The sequence below is a fragment of the Numida meleagris genome, chromosome 6 (genome assembly GCF_002078875.1).
Source record: "Numida meleagris isolate 19003 breed g44 Domestic line chromosome 6, NumMel1.0, whole genome shotgun sequence".
Classification (NCBI taxonomy): domain Eukaryota; kingdom Metazoa; phylum Chordata; class Aves; order Galliformes; family Numididae; genus Numida; species Numida meleagris.
The window spans coordinates 60729537-60747087 of record NC_034414.1 but is presented as its reverse complement, the minus strand read 5'-3'; the positions used below and the strand labels follow the sequence as shown (position 1 = coordinate 60747087).

The 17551-nt window shown below is 45.6% G+C and overlaps 2 long non-coding RNA genes across 3 annotated transcripts; one reads left to right on the top strand and one right to left on the bottom strand.

Annotated features, from left to right (window-relative positions):
- LOC110401928 lies at window positions 3500-10126 on the bottom strand. Its single transcript, XR_002440699.1, has 3 exons — window positions 10032-10126; window positions 9564-9666; window positions 3500-5269 (listed from the first exon to the last, which is right to left on the bottom strand). It is a non-coding gene; the product is annotated as an uncharacterized LOC110401928 (long non-coding RNA).
- Window positions 12941-16153, top strand: LOC110402036. 2 transcript variants are annotated; one of them, XR_002440833.1, is made up of 4 exons: window positions 12941-13065; window positions 14216-14403; window positions 14719-14852; window positions 15155-16153. It is a non-coding gene; the product is annotated as an uncharacterized LOC110402036 (long non-coding RNA). The 2 variants fall into 2 exon arrangements; XR_002440834.1 differs by lacking the exon at window positions 14719-14852 and having other exon boundaries at window positions 15155-16151.

Genomic DNA, 17551 nt, shown 5'->3' with positions numbered 1-17551 from the left:
ACCCTGCCTGTTCCTCCATCTAATACTTTATATTAACTGAAGTATTGCTCTTATTTCTCTTCCAGAAAATGAGACTGGGAAGTTTTGGGGCCAGCAGTGGATCTTTTGTTTGGCTTTGGGCATCAGAGATGGCTATCCCAGCTTGGAGCAACTTGGCCACAGTCACCAGGTAGAGTTAATGGAGATGAAGTCACAGTTAGTTCTCTGGGTTTTGGAAGAGATACTGCTCAATGAAATTGCAGTAAAATATGCGTTGGACATGTTCAAGTGCTCCCATTATTAATACTTAAAAGCAGTTTTGCCAAATAGCAAGAAATCCACTGGAAAGGGCAAAACCAGCATCTGTTTCTTGAGGGGTGACTAAAAGGACTGATGAATTCCAGCTGGAAGAGTTTCAAAACTTCCAAATGTGTTATCTTTAACTAGATTTCCAGGGTATACATTATTAAAAAAAAAAAAAAAAAAAGGGGGTGGGGGTGGGGGAAGGAATGCCAGAGAGGATCCTTCCCTGGAGGGCAGGCTTAAATGGAGTGAGACATTAAATGAGATACAGCAATGCAATTTTTCTGCGCTGGCTGGATCACTGAATTAAATAGCTCTTGCCCTAGGGAGTTTCCTGAGCCTCCAGCTGCCAAACCCCAAACAAGAGCTGTGGGCACCTGGCTGCTGGCGCTGCCTGCAGAGATGGGGCTGCAGTGCCCAGTGGTCCGTGCTCTGGGGTGCTGGAAACCAGCGGGGCCTTCCCCACAGCAGCTGTCCCCCTCCTGAAAAGGAGACACCACCTGCCACTTCAGTGTGCATCCTCACTGCTGATCCTCCTCAGCTTCCTGCAGAACGAATGGCAGGAAAGCTCCCGTGGTAGGAAAGTTCAGCCTCCAGCTCTCACATTTCAGGTGACGGTGAGGAAAAGCACAAGCCTTTAAAACAAAAAAGCTACGTCATTAATTATCCTTGCATGGCTTTGAAATATTTAAAGATGCATTTCACCCGTGATGGACACAGAACGACTTACAGCCTCGGTATTTTTCCATTTTATTCTATGCTGGTACACTGGCTAGATGTGGGGAGCACCTAACCCCTGCTGAGATAATTTGATTGAATGGACATCACATAAAGCGTCCTATCTCAAACGAGGAAAGCCGTGCAGCAGGCCTGTGCAGCCAGAGGGTTTGGGCAGCAATGCCCCTGCACCAGGCTGTCCTGCACCTGCCCAGTGTGTCCCCACTTGGCTCCTCAACTTGATTTTCTGTTGGCAAGAAAGGGCGCTTTCCACATCCAGGCCCTCCTGGTCATCTCCTGCGAGAGGTTTTCTGCATGCATGGGGAAAGATATTTATCGGTGTGAGCTGTCTGGTTACACAAACACAAACTTTATCTGAGCCAACGAATCCAGGCTGCCTTGCTCCCAGTGCTGCTGGTCCCACAGCCCCGCTCTGCTGCTAAACACAAGGCCATTTGTCACCCACTGCTCCTGCGGCAATGAACGCTAACGAAGGGCTTGTCACAGCACCAAGCCCTAGGCCCAGGGTGCTGCTCCTGCTGCCAGAGCTGCTGGCGGCCGGGCCTGGTGGGCAGGGCACGAGGGTGGGCACCCATCAGCTCTCAGTGGCTGCGTGGATCAGAAGTCGGCCCAGCTGGGCCTCTGTCTTTCAGGCGCCTTCAGCAGAGGCGGCTCCGCTTCCAGGCAGCACCGCAGATGGCTGCTGGCTGCCAGCAGCACTAGTGGCAGTCGGAGGGGCCTCTTGAAGTGTTTTGTTCATGGGGTTCATCCAGTCCGTGGACTTTGTTGTTCTCTCTTCAGACAGCCTTAACTCCACCCAGGTCTGCAGTGCGACCACAGTGTAAGAGAAGAGAGGCCTTGTTTTAAAGCACTGAATTTCCCATGAAGAACATGTGGCCTGTTATATTCGGGTTCGAAATTGAGAGATGGAAATCTCTGCAGTCGCAAAGCTTGGAAATGGTGCTCGACATTTCTGAAAAGTCAGCATTCAGTTCAGGAAACACCCATGATTTCTGGGTTCTGCAGACATTATATGTGACAGAAATCTTACTTAACTACGATGTGCTCCTGCAGTCCTAAAAATGGCGTGAGGCCAGGAGTAAGCGTGCCATCCCTCTGCTGGAAGGAAGGCAAGTTCAGTCTGCTAAATCACTTGTTATAGGAACATTTGGTATTTGTTTATAGTCAGCAACTTATCATTTCATTCTTCCATTTCGTTGTTCAATCACAGGTTAAATGTGCACTCAAAGTTATCTCATCCCTTCAAGAAGGCAATGCATCGAAGCTGACTTTCCACTTAGGGTTCTTTCAAGAACCTTCATATTAAGATTGGTGAAAAGTGTAGTTTTGCATTTCCACCATGGAAGCAGGTAACAAACCCTGGCAGCAGGTAACCCTGTTGGCTGAGGAATTCCATTCTGTACAGTAAGAGCCATAGTGCCAAAACTTTTGTTTCCAAGAAAAGCTTTCACAAATAAGAGAAACTTAAATGGAAACTTGGGTAAGTCAGTATTATCCTGTCATCCCTGGGGTAGGAAAACTATACAAGGAAAATTATCCTTGCATGAAGGAATTTTCACAAATTAAAACTCATTCCATCTTTGAGCCGTCCTCCTCTGTGCTACGCACCTGCTGCACCATGCTCACAGCACAGTGCTTGCTCGTAGCACGGTGCGTGCTTGCAGCACAGTGCTTGCAGCATGATGCTGGCAGCACGATGCTTACAACATGATGTTTGCAGCATGATGTTTGCATCATGGTGTATGCTCATAGGATGATGCAGCAAGGTGCTCACAGCACAATGCTTGCAGCAGAGTGGATACCTCAGTGAGCTTATAGTGCATCTCCCCGTGCCTTGATTCCCAGTAAGGGTAATGGTGATAAAAGCGCTCCCTACACTGGAGGGGAAGATAAATGCATTAAAGACTGAGGCACTCAGATGCTACTGTGATTATCTCTTTGTAGACAGATGATCTGAAGAACAATCAGATACTGCAGAGTGCAGGTTTAATAATAAGTATTATATATCTTATATTAAGAGATGACCTTGCCTTTATTACTGTCTGCGCGTTATAAGGACTAGTTGATTCGATAAGAAGACGCCCATAGTAAATATTTATGAAACATCACATCACATAAAAATTATAGGTTATTTAAATTTAATTTGCATTTATACTTTCAAATCAGGTTATTATATAGCAAAAATGTACTAAAATTAAATTCATAATGCGCATTACAACAATTTGAGCAAATTGTACCTTGAAGCAATTTGTATTTAAAATGCAGTCTGTGTGCTTCTTCACTTTCCTGCAGCCTGTAAATAAATTTACCAAGCATTTTCAGTGACAGCCATAGTGTTCCAGTTGTAAATTGATGTAGTCTGAAACAAAGAACAATTACCACTTAAACAGATCCTGTGTTACACTAAATCTTAAAGCACTTGAATTCCCTGGCAAAATGCAAGGAAGTGATTTTTCTCTTTTCCTTAATTCGTGGCAACAGTTCTTGTCAGGTGGAAAGCGCCTGTGCCGAAAGCCCTCGCCTGTTTGTCTTCCCAGGCAAGGAGCTCTCACAGGGGCCAGGCTGCAGGCAGGGAGGGTGCAGTGGTGAGAGCCTGATTCCAGGCAGACAGTGCAGGAAACTGGGCTGCCTGCTCCTGTCCCTCTGTCAGACGAGATGAAGACAGTCACACAGCTCCCTAACAAACAGCTCCTCCAAAAGATAGCGCCTTAGGAGTGCTGGCTCCTCTGCTTCTGCCACAGTCCCAAGAAAAAACAAATCCCCCATGTCCGAGGCTGCACAGCCGCCACAGCTCCGTGCCAGCAGCAAAAAGCCGTGCCAGCCCTGAGGAGGTGCCTGGGAAATCCATCCGATGGCAGCAGCACACCTGGCTGCAGGCAGGAAATGTGCAGCGGGAGCACAGGCACCCACATCCACAGTCACACCTTCTATAGCCCTTGGCATCCAAGCAGCAGCCTCAGAGCCGTAGGTTGCTCCGAAAGTAAAGCCTCCGATTTATTTCCATGGAAACTAAAATCACTACAAAAAGCACAATGACACTATTTGACAGAGCAAATCCTCACCTACAAAGCATTGTTTCTCAACATAGTCACCACCATTAGCTCTGCTCTTTCACCAGCAATGAATAAGAGCTGTGTGCCACACAAGGGACAATCTGCACCCGTGGAAGTGAGCCACTATCACTGCCACCACTGCTAAAACGCACTGCTTACCGTTCACTGAGCTCACACCCACTGTTTGGTCTCTGTAAATGTTCTGTAAAGGTTGCTGTGGGGAAGCTGGGACAGGTTGGAGTTATGGCAGTGCTGGCTCAGCAGGAGCTGCAGGTCCGCCTGAGCGCTGGGAGACCAACCATACACTTGTACACACTGGGAGGGAGGAATGAATGGTGAGGGCGGGGAAGCAGTCAGCAGAATGAAGACATGGGTTTCCCCTCAACAGAAATCGTGGTTTAATTGGAATGAGATGTTTATGTGTAGAACAGTACTGATTTCAAAGCGGTGGATCAAACAAGCATTTCCATTCACACTGATGTTTACTTGAGCATTTCATTTCAGATATTGAAACGTTTCTTTCTTAATTAGCAATCTTAGTTGTGCCGTTTTAAATTGATGTCTAAAACTGTGTTTGCTATACTTTATCTATTGGCTTTCCCCTCCCTTTGGAATGAAAACAAACTTCAGTACATTTCTTTGCGATACAGGCTGCTTTTTTTTGATTTAATACATCTAGAAATCTTTTTTTCTTGTATGGTCGATCTTATTTAGTTGTTTCCTTTTTGTTCTTTACCAGTACCCTTTCCTCTTTAACAAACCAAGTGTGATTTTTCAGACAGCCCGTTCACGTGGCAAAAAATCTCCTCAAGGGCTTTAAGTCAGCACAGGAAAAGACTTTTCCTGATTCCCCGTTTGCTTTTGGGACTCCAGTTTATTTCTTTTACAAAACCTTCATTCCCTAAGGGGGACAGGATGACAAAGAGGCCTGAACACGTGCTTTTTGTTCATCAAATCATTGGTTTGGGGATTCAGGTGTAAATCCAAAAAACTGATTGTAGAACTGATATTCCATCATAATAGATGATAGATATTCATGCACTTCCTAAATCCATCCTATTGCGATGGGTTGGATTTACTCTTCTGTCTGAAAGGCTTTGCTGGGTCCTGTTGATCCTTCTGATAGTGTTGAGCACTTGTCTGTGAAACCTGGGATCTGCTTTTGCTGAACGAAACTCTGGTCCATACTTCCTTCCCTGGGATAAGGAAAGACAGTCAGAGTCAAATATTCAGTTTCTACTACCAAAGCTGCAAGTTGAAGAAGGGAAGAAGGAACAAGCATGAAAAGAAAGTAAGTGTGATACTCAAGCTTGACATATAGGGAGGGCTAAAGATATTTGGACAAAAAGTGCAGTGCTCCTCACATCTTGAGGGGGTGAGGAGCTCAGGTCTTCCTTCCTTCCCACAGAAGGAGTCTCAGCCTGCTAGGTCTGCAAGTCACCATTTCTCTTATGTCCAGTGGATCTTCATGTTTTTTCCCCAGTCAAAGGGCTATAGGAGAGTCACTGAGGTTGAAAAACCCGAAAGGACACTTTATCCAGAGAAAAACCTAAAAGGACACTTTCATGGACAGTATGGATATAAAATGGAATTTAATCTGTACTTCTGAAGGTCACACATGATTTAGCTGTTGAGCTTTTGTGGAGGAGAGCACGATATGAGCTGCACAACTACACTTTTTCTTCTGAATTTGGTTTGAAATGAATGGATACAGCTCAGGTCTTTGGAAGAAAAGCTAAGTCCTGTCTTAGCATGACATTTCTGTGGATCATATCCCTTACACCAAGAGCTTGCCCTGTGCTCAGAGGCATTGGTTGTACTGGGGTGGCCTAGCATCTGCCTCCTCTCCATGCCTTGACCTTGGGTGCTTGTCACCATGGGAGATGGTCTGGGAGAGGCTTCTGCATGAAGCAGGGTGCTATTAGAGTAGAGTAGAGTGGAATGGAATAGTTGGAAAGGACCTACTTCATCATTATTATTAGGTCATATATAAAATGACTGCTGCTTTTCAAAATGGCGTGCTCCTGTTCAAATAGAAAATAATGCAGGGCTGTGCAGGATCTTACAGAGTTATAAATGTCCTAGAGCAAGAGTTTCATCCTTTGGGGACAGCAGACCCTAAGGGAGTCCATGCACTGTCTGCCTGGGATCCATGAGAGGTGAAGAGGAAAAGCTAGTATGCAACATAATGTCAGCCATGTATGGGAAATTTCTGTGGTACATCTAGATTTGCTACAAATGTTTAGGGGCTGCCATCCTGAAAACAAGTGAAAACATGTGAAAACATTAAGTTTTGTATGACTGCTAATAATTTGCTCTGATAATTTACCCAGCAGCACATTTTCTCCATGAGGACTGAAATGGTTAATGGATAATATGCATGTAGAAACATAGAAGTTTGAAGGATGGTTTTATTTCCCTTCAGTAGTTAAGACTTTTGATTAACTGAGGCCACTAAAGCTGTCTTGGCACTTTTCATCAGCGAAGCTCATTAAGTCTAGCATCTTGGCCACATTCCTTGTGTCAGACTGGAAGTCCCAGACTGAATGCCTGCAGTATGCCATGCAGTGATCTGTGGCACACAGAGTTCATCCTAATAATGGCTCTCCTTCTATGTCAATGACGTTAAACACTTGTCCACTTATCTGTTCAAATTATGCTGATGACCATGCAGTTGTGGTGAATGAAATTCACGCGAGTAATTGTCCGTAACATTGGAAACCCTTTTCTGCTGGAGCTGCCACACGCTGCAGCAAGCACAGCTCATTCACTCACATTCCGGATAACTGCCTGGCCCTTACAGCCCTGTCTCACAGGGGTGGGCTCCATCTAGTGCCATCTACTTCCCACAGGAGACCAGAGAAAACAGTGTTCATACTCAAACTCAATATAGATAAAAATCTGTCTTTTCTGCCCACTCAGGAAAGTGATTATTTCAGGTTTTTGAATGCAGAAAATAAATAGAAAATTGTGCATTCATTAGTTTTTCAGACGATGTTGCTGTACTCTGTAAGGTATTGACAGTTAAATACAGAATCAACAACCTTGGGGTCAGTAGAACAAAGATCATTTCAGCTTAGCTTCTGAAATATCGAATCCAGTCAGCTATGAGAGTGAGTAATTGCCCATGCCCTTATTTAACATGTGACGTGACAAAAGAAATGAACTTTCTGACGAGGGACAAGGGTGTCTGCTTCACAATTTGCATTACCAGAAGCATCACCTAATCCACTTTTAACCTGATAGTGAGAGTGCTAAACTGTGATGCTTCAGGGAGAATTTCAAACACTAATGGCACGCAGGAACAAAAGATAAAGATATCTCTTCCCTTTGAACAACAGAGCTACTGTGCAATGCATGATAGTCAGCAATGCTCTAGTAATTCAATGACATTTTGACATTGCCTACTCTGCTCTCATTACTGCGCTTCTATATCAGGTTTCCTCAGTTCAGCATGAGAACTCATATATGGCAGAGAGACCAATACAGATCTTTTTGGTGCTGCTTTTTTTTTATTTTTTTAAACAGTGATGCTGCTGCATTCAGAAAGTAAGGCAAAAGGCTCTCTTTTCACAAGTACAGCATGGCAGACACTAGGGAGTGAAACCTGATGTATTTTGGATGTCTATGAGTAAGAGTAACAGGACAGCCTGGATTTCTCTAAACCTATGCAGATCTGGAAACTAAGTGGAAAGAGAAAGTCATGCTCTTTGCAGAGGGCAGGCTAAGGTTAACTCAAGGCCCCACTTGAAGATGATCTGGTTTCCAATATTGGATTCACCTGACCATTGCATTAGTGATATATTTCAGAGTGCATTTAAAGAACACTACTATTCCATGATGGCTGCCGGCATATTTCTCAAACGATGAAAAGTTAAGGGCTGGTGCCTCATGACAAGACTTCGAAGTGAGGACTCCTCCCAGCTTCAAAGATCTTTGGTCAATCTCAGAGCTGCGAGAACATCACAAAACAAAGGCTTGGTTCCTGGAATGGCAGGTGGCTGAGGCACCCCCTGCAGAGCAGAGCATCTCCTCCAACCCATGCTGCTCCAGCACTGTCACCTGGAGCTGACTGCCCGGCGCAGTGTGTCAGGCTGGGAACACATCCTTGGGCTGACATCACGCAATGTGTCAGCCCAAACTGCTCCAGTGTGTGACCACTGCTAAAAAGAAGCAAGTATTTTCCTGTCCGCAGATGGAATTTCATGGGTTTTAATTTGAGCCCAGTCCCTCCTGTCCTGGTAGTGGGCACTGCTACAGAGTCCGACTCCTCTTTATTCCTTCCCATCCAGTATTTATATTCATGGACAGTAATTCCTCTGAGCCTCCTCCAGGCTGAGCAGTCCCAGCTGTCTACCTCCTTGCACCTACAAGCTCTTGTTAATGTTAGGTAGATTGAACAAGCATTATTTCTAGAACAAGGTACTCAGAAATGCACAAAATGCTCTTGGTTCAGGTCAGGTCAGGCCACGTTGAATAAATTGATGCATCCTATTGTTCTTAATAGCTTCAGCCTTAGATAACTGCACTCTTATCAATGTGTATGAGTGACTGAAATTGGCCTAAAAAGAGCAACTGCAACCCCAGCCACATCCACCTCTGTCCCCAGAAGCAGTCGTCCCTCACCACATGTACACACTCCCATAGTAGCTCCTGGTGCCCCTTAGCATTGCTCCAATTGCCCGTGTTGCTCATTCCTGGGTTCTGTAGATGCTGAGAAATTCTTTAACCTGGGAAGAAAAGCAGAACCATGTGTAATGGCCTGCCCAGAAAAAAATGCCTGTAAAAACCTCATCTTCAACATGAAATCTTGGTCCAGTGCTTAGAGATGCGACACTCAGAACCAGCTACAGTAGCATTAACTCTCAGCACCTTCAATGGAACCACAATTTGATGGGATTTACGGCCTGCTCCAGCTCTGCACTGACCTCTTGATGTCAGTGAGAACATTAATGGCCTCTGAAATGCAAGTGGTGACCACACACAACCAGAGGGACAAGGTCACTCCATGCAACCTGATGCTGCTGCATGGAGGAAAAAACTCAAAAGTACCGAAAATGGGCATTTATGTAAAACCATTCGTCACAGATAACACAGAGCTTTCGAAAAGGACAGGACAGACATCAATCTGGTTAATGGAAGCTCAGCTGGAGGGGTGTAAACTGGCTGAAATGTTTATGGGTCATTGTAGCAAAACCTCACCTGCTCAGGTTTTTGTGTGAATACATACGGAATAACCATTGGCCCTGCTGTTAAAATTACACACAGAATGGTGACTACAGGAATAGCAAAACATTTTGTCTCTAAAAATAATCTTCTTTTGTCATGTTCTGTTAGCAAAATCTTCTCACATTCTGTTCGCAGATATTATTCAGCATTTGTTTCCTCTCAGATATCTGGTTTTATTTCATGGTAAGCCATGCCTTGCACTTAAACAAATATGATGCTATTTTGATTTTATATTTGAAACAGGTTCGATGTGATACTTACCATGATCCACAGTATTTGAAAAATGCTGCTTGGTGAGAAAGTGAAGACGTTTCCACCTGAAAGTTTCCATCATCAGACTTCCTGAGTGGCCCATCAGTTCAACCTGTTGGGTGGAGACAGAGTCTGCTGTTGTTCCTGCCCCTGCCCCTGTCCCTGGGGGTCTCCCCCAGGAGCAGCACAATTTCCCAGGTCCCAGGGGGTCCCTGGGTCCCATGTTCAGTTATTGGCATTTTTATGAAGAGGTACCAAAGAATGGGAGCCATTTTTCTCAGCAGCAGTTTTCTTTCTTATTTTTTTTCTTTTATCTTGATCAATACATTGAGTTTTGCCTGCAGGCAGTAGAGGAATTTCTCCTAACTGTGACACTGAAGTGATAAGAAATGCCAACAGAGGTGGAAAGGGTATTGTTCAGTAAAGGTTAAAGATAATTGAAAGATGTCAGTTGGAAGGAAGTATTAATAACATTACCCTCTGTCGAAACCAAAGATTTCTCCAGCATCGTTTCTCTCCTTCAAGGGATAGAAGACCAAGTAACCAAGTGTTACTTCAGGTCAAAATGTGACTGCTGAGCTCTCAGATGAGAAGCAGGGAGCTCTTTGACATTCCAGTGGGCTGGCTCGGGGTCACGGTGCCCAGCACAAAGCCTGAGCGCTGAAAGGAGCTGAGCGCTCCTCCAGGGCCAGCACCTCCTCTCTCAGAAGCTGCCAGCTCAGCACGCGCCAGTCCCGAGACTTGTTTTTCACAGCAAATGGTTCAAAGCTGACTCTGCTGCTCCTCCTCACTTCAGAGGCAGCCAGACAGCCCTAGCATCCAGGAGCTGCAGGTAATCACATAGTGAAATACACTTGATTAAAGCAGTGCAGCTCTGAACGCACCCGGTCCCATCACTGGCAGTGGGACCCAGCCTATGGCAGCGGCCGTCTGCTCTGGGCCTTGGAAAAGGGATCTTCTTCCAGGTGGGGAAGCAGAATTTCTGTGGTCACAAAGGAGATTGATATTCGAGGTTTTGCTATGACTCAAGTCTGAATTGGACAAAAAATGTAGAGTGGAAAAAGGAAAACTACAGCACGGAGTAGCAGGGTTACTGCAGGGACAGAAGAGTTTCTGTACAAGGAAGTAGAAGAGAGATTCATTGCTTACTTGAGGGATTTTTTCATACCCAAGCTCAAATTCATTCCACTGCTAATGACAATAATTTGAATACTTACTGGCTTTAAGTCAATTTTTAGTAGGGAAATATTGGTGGTAGGTGAATGGTTGGACTGGATGATCATGGAGTTCTTTTCCAAGCTTGGTGATCCTATGATTCTACGATCATAGCACAGGTGCATGCTGCTGTCTCTGTAATGTTATCTGGCAGAGTTTACAGAGGATGATGCTAAGTCAGGAGATCTGGTGCTAGGGATGGTGGCAGAGCTGAGAATCTGAGCAGATTTAGAAAGGAGAGGGGATACTGAGTGTCGATGTGGGGACAAAAGGGGCTGGGAAATGTAGGGCTGGGCATAGGGCATGCCCAGAGGGACTGGGGTGGAGTACATGAACACTAACCAGAGTGAAACAGGAGAAAGGCAGCATGAGAAAGAGAAGTGGAAAAGCCACCAAGAAAACAGTAACAGTGAAAGGTGGGTGGAAAACTTCAGGTAGGGTTACGTGCGGTGGTTATACAAGGATGGACGCTGGGTTTCCACAGCAGCATATGAGATGAGGAGCTGCCACCTGAAACAAAGACCTGCTCAGCTGAAACATGTAGCTGGAGGCAGGACTTGGGAGTGGAGAATGCTGCACAAGGGGAGCCCTAGAGGCTGCCTTCTGCAGCTGAAACAGAGAAAGATTGAGGGAGGACTTGCTCTCTGCAAACACATCAAGGGCAAAATATCAGGTAGGGGTAAAATGTAATTTACTCTAAAAATAATTTGGCATAAGAAGAAATGATAACAAACATGCCATGAATAAATATGTTCTTGAAAAGTGTGATGTTGACACTAGAAGAAAGATCTTACACATTAAAGCTTGTAGAGTCATGAACAGTGCTCCACGTGGAGCAGTGAGTGCAGACATCTCCACTTTCAAGCTCAGTGAGTTCATAAAGAGGAACAAATTGTTACAACCTCAGAGCACCGGAGCTGGGAACTCAGCAGTTTTTTTCCAGCCCTGCCTTCCTTTGTTCCTGTGTACGTATAAAATTGCTGCCATAGACAAAAAGGCTTGGCATTCAAATCACGTTGACTTAATAAGCACTGACTCAGATGAATGGCTGAGAGCTTGCCCAAAGGCAAGGCCCTGTCCAGCCCAGCTGCACCCCCTGGGCACATGCATGGCGTGGCTCTGCCAGCAGCCAGCCACACGCAAAGGGATGGGGACATCCAGGTAGGGCAGCAGCCCTGTCACATTGCTGGTGGGCTGCGGAGGCCTGAGGTGCTTGTATCTGCAGTGCTCCAGGCATCGCCCCATGGCCGGCAGGAAAAGAAATCGTATACCAGCCCTTGCCTGAAAGCAAATCTCCTGCTCATTGAGAAACAGGAAAGCAAAGCACCTCAGCTAGGAGGTGCCATGGCATGGGGACTTCCTCGGCTAGTTCTGCACATCCACATCTCACCCAGCACTGCGAATCACCTTGCCTGGAGGATGCATCAACACTGGAACCAAAATGGTGAAGACAACAGAGAACAGAAAGTTTCTACAGAATAAAGGAGTTCATCTACAACAGAAAAGAAGTTAAATCTGTCTTCTGTTGTCTTCTGTTATGCAAGCCAATGGGGAATACTGAGTATTCATCATCAAAAACAAATTTCCAGCAGCAGCTGTGGCAGATGAGGCCCATACACAGAAGTAGGTCTGAAAATCTGTGTGTTGTTGGGAGCAGGTTGGTGAGATGTGTCAGAGTTCAGAAGAATCGTTTAGTTAATCATGGATGGAATCTCTAAAATATAATAATTGATTACATCTGTGTACAGAAAGTACACAAAGAGGTTGACTGAACATGAAACTGGGATTGGTTGAAAAGCTTTAATGAATGTTTTTTCCTGGATTTCTCTTTGGGAAAGCACAAAAGTTTCAGATGTACTTCGAAAGAAATTAGATGCAAAACATGTGTATTTACAGTATACAGTAATGGAATTGAATATTTAATGTTCTTGGCTTTGCAAGAGACGGGGTGTAAGTTAAAATAAAATCAAGTTTTGTAACTCTTCAAAGAAGGTGAACAAACTATTCAAAGGTGAATAAAAAGAGATTTTCTCATTAAAATAAAACAGGATATTAGCTTTTCCCTTTAATATTTCTGTCACATTATAGTGGAAATGCTAAGCCACGGCCTGAAGCAGTGATTGAGCACCTGGTAGGAAGGCAGAGCCAAGCCAGGGAGCTCAGGTGCAAGCAATGTACTTGAGAGATGGGAAGGTATGGAGCCAGGATCCACCCCTTCCTAGCCCTCATTTAAGGGCTGGCAGTGGAGGTGAGGAGATCTTGTTGGAGGTCCCTGCATACCTGAGGCCTTCTAAGGGTAGGCAGATTCTTTTCCTTGTTTTTATGTCCACTATTGTTTCATTTGAGTGAATATTCACTTGCTGCAGCCTGGGATCTTACTGCTCTGCTGTCATTGTTGTGCTTTCCATTGTGTTATGCATGTGTTTAAGTGAGTATTTAAATAATTAAAAAAGCAACAGCTAGGGTAGCGTTGATCCTCTTTGAAGAGCATAATCTCAGTTTTAACAATCAGAATCTCAGTGAAACTTGGTATCTGAAAATGCATCTGGCTAGGGAGTAATGTCAGGATGTGTAGTGGGATGGAATCCCATTGATGTGTGAGGAGATGCCCACTCGACTCCCCTCTCATCTATGAAACTTCATAGGTTTTCTATGACTATGTATTTTCATTTCCAGAATTTAAAGCAAGCTACCTTAAGAAAACATGGTTTGCGTGAAGTAATCTGAGAGGTTTTTTCCTTACACTATTTGCTCTTGTTTCTCCAATTTCTTGAAGCTCCGTAATCTGTGTTGATAACAGACTGCTGGAAAACCCACCAGCATTCATTTACAAATATATTAGACTTAGAAGGCAACCAAATGATCCATAAGTGCAGGAATATATTCTTCCAAGAAATGCTGGAGCGTATGCTATGTAGCTGAGAAATGTGTTCTGAATTATTAATCCAACTCTTTGGGTATGTGCTCAGTATAAAGGAGCAACCTTACAGCAACCCCAGTGTCTGAGGATCCTGTATTTAAAAAAAAAAAAAGTACCAGTAGTGATTCAGAACATTATTCTTCACATTTAAATTTCTGCACATGAGAGAAGATGCTCTTTTAAGAAGTGTGCTTGTGTGGTGAGCGCTGTGGGATGAGGTATGGGGGAAAAACAGAGATAATAGCTTGATAGTTGGAGATTAGGGAAACCTTGCTCTCAGAAGGAGCAGTCAGCACTGGCACAGCTGCCCAGGGACTGGTGGGGTCACTGTCCCTGGAGGTGTACCTGAGTCATGGAGATGCAGCACTGAGGGATGTGGGCACAGTGGGAGTGGGCTGGGGTTGGCCTTGGGGATCTTGGAGATCTTTTCCAACCAGAATGATTCAATGATTCTATGACATGCTGAGCTGCAAACCACCCCAAACACCTCCAGCTTTAAGATGATGCCATTCCTCTCTAATTGCAGCCAGCCTTGCTCATGGCACTGTTGGCATTTCAGCACTCCTGGGGAGAATGAGCTACCCCAAAACAAGCTGTGCTAGGATGGTCTGTGCTCTCACTGCTTGAGAAGCTGCAATGCTCTGTCAGCACCCAGGGTACCCCTCTACACGCCACCTGCACCCACACCCTGCCGTGGCACTGTACTCATGTCAGGTGGGTGCTTGTCCTTTCAAGTATGATATGTGAGGACTGACACTCAGGGGTGTTGGGGTGGTTCCATGGGGCTGTGCCACTGGGCATTGTCCAGCCATGCTGCTTATGATGCTCCATTTCTGTCTGAATTTCAACTGTAGCTACATCTGTGTCTCCTGTGGCTGAACTTCTTTGAACCTTTAGCCCATCCACAGGTATCTGAAAGCCTCTTGTATTTTCTGACAGGGTTTTGCTGTAGCATCTTAACAATGCATTGAAACTGAGCTGTCCTGACTGCTGAACAAAAGCTCTTTCTTCCACCTTTCTCTTTGCCAGCTTCTCCATGGATCTCACTCATAATGAGGACAGTTCTTAATCTGTGAGACTTTCCAGGTGCTGATTTCTGGGTGAGCAGTGAATGACTGGAGAGCTCTGCAAGAGGCAAACCCCAAGGCTGAGGATACGAAATAGTAAATATACCTGTCATCATGCTTACACAGAAGGTGTATTCAGGGATATGCAGCAGTGACAAGCTCAGATCCAGGGTACCAGCACTGAGGATCAGAGCTGCTCCAGCTCCATGTTGACAATGGCCACAGCAGCCCCGGTGCCACCAAGACTCAGTGCCTGGGTGCTGCTCTGGGGGTGCATGGGGAATGCTCAGTTCCTTGTGCTCAGCACAAAATGAACAAACAGAACAAAACAAAGCAGGAAAAAAAAGTGACACACTGCTTACAGTAATTCCTTATCAATATATTTGCTTACCTTACAGGTCTGAGTGCTCAGAGAATGCTAATTACTTGCTGGGACCCTAGTAATCTAGTGGCTGGGTGATGAGTAACCGTAGTGCAGCACAGTCAATGTCATACAACAATACTGTGAATCTCTGGATGAAGAAATGTGACTGCTTTTCGCTTGTTTGCTTATGTTATTGTGATTTCTTTGCATGCTCAATGGACTTGGCACAACAGCAGTATCCTCAGGGCAGGAACCATGCAAGCAGCTCACCCCAGCCCTGCTGTGTGGGGCCCAATGAGGACACACTCAGTGCACACAGCCTGGGGAGCAGGAGGCTGCTGCATCAACAGGGTTAAAGGGGAGCCTGACTACTGGACACTGCACTAACCATGCTTTTTACCCAAACTGCTCAATGTTAGCACTGCCCTGAGCAGGTCATTCCATGCAGACCTCTAGCATTCCCTTCACACCCAAATTATTGCTGCTGGATACACACTTGGGTCACCAGGCAGAGCTCTTCTCCATCACTCCAGCAATGCACAGCTGGACAGAGCTGTTTTCTGGCTCATTTGAGCCACAGACCTCAGAGCAAAGACCTTGTCTCCCTGGGGGAAAAGGGCAGGCAGTTAGCAAAGGGATTAGACTTCCCTCTCCCTGCTTCTGGGTCTGGCTCCCAAGTCACTTATCTCCAAGGAAAATGGTGATGCTAACATATTCTGAAAGTAAGTTTAAAGTATGAGAATTAATCACAGAATCATAGAAATGCAATGGTAGGGTTGGAAGAGATATTACAGCCCCGCCAGCTCCACCTACGCCATGGGCTGGCTGCCCCCCACCAGCTCAGGCTCCCCTGTTGTGGTCTGTGGTCTTGGGCACCTCCAGAGGTGGGACATCAACAGCTTCTCTGGACAGCAGTGCCAGGGCCTCATCTCTCTGAGTAAAGAGTTTTCTTGTAATAAGAAATCGATACCTCCCCTCTTTTAGCTTAAAAACTCCCGTCTCCTCACTCAGCCCTGGTCAGGCCATAGTTGAAGCAGTGGGTCCAGCGCTGGGCTCCCCAGTTCAGGAAAGATAGGGAACTGCAGGAGAGAGTCCGGGGGGGGGGCTGCAAAGATTATTGGGGCTGGAGAATCTCTCCTATGAGGAAAGGCTGAGAGCCCTGGGACTGTTCAACCTGGAGAAGAGAAGGCTGAGAGGGGATCTTATTAATGTGTACAAATACCTTAAGGTATCAACAGGATAGGCAGGCTATTTTGTGTGATGCCTGGCAATAGGACAAGGGGCAATAGGCTCTAACTGGAACCTAGAAAGTTCCATCTGAACATGAGATGAGCCTTGGAACACACTGCCCAGAGAGCTGGTGGAGTCTCCTTCTCTGGAGATATTCAAAACCCAGCTGGATGTGGCCCTTAGAAATGTTTTCTAGGTAACCCTGCTTGAAGCAGGGGGGATTGGACTAGATGATCCCCAGTAGTACCTTCCAATCTCAGCCATTCTGTGATTCCTCCTTGTCCTAGCTCTAATAGACTGTCTAAAAAGTCACTCTCTGCCCTGTTTATGAGCTCCCTTTGAATACTGAAAGGACACAGAGGAGTTTTCTCACCAGAATCTTCTCCTCTCCAGGCAGAACACCCCCAGCTCTCAGCCTATCTCCATAGGAGAAGCACTCTGTCCTCTGAGCATCCTTGTTCCCTCCTCTGGACCCGCTCCAGCAGCCCCACATCTCTCTGTGCTGGGCCCCAGGCCTGGATGCAGTACTCCAGGTGGAGCCTCATGAGGGCACAGCAGAGGGGGACGTCCCTTCCCTGCCCACTGCCACCCCTCTGTTGGTGCAGCCCAGGATGCTGTTGGCATTCCAGGCTGCAGGCACACACTGCTGGTTCATGTCCCGTTTCTGTCTGTCAGCACTCCCAAGTCCTCCCCCACAAAGCTGCTCTCAATGAGTCCTTCTCCCAGTCTGTACACATATGTGTACACTGGCAATTCTTCTGAATGGCTTTAAGGGATTTTTGTTTAGTTCATAATGGTGATTTTTATAGCAAACGTATAAATAAAGGAAAAAAAAAATCACTGTAAGTATGCATTGTAATTGAAATGAGATCTGCCAGAACAAACATCTAAATCACATCCGCAGAAAGAAAAGTGTTTGATTAGAAACTGGAAAAGTAGAGTATGTATTTCAAATTCCTACTAAATGGTTTCAAAATGTGCACCGTTCACAGTATACATCAAAGACACAAAAACTGTCGGAGTTGTATTTAAAAATATGCAGTGCTTCCTTGGTTTGGCAGGGCCTCCTTCAAAACGTTGGGTTTTCACAGAGCCTGGGCTGTTCTCTTTTTCTTCCCAGTACTGGAGCCTGTCCTGCTGATCTTTGTGCCCTCATGCATCCTCCTGGGACTAATGAATTCTGGCTGCTAACAAGGAACCT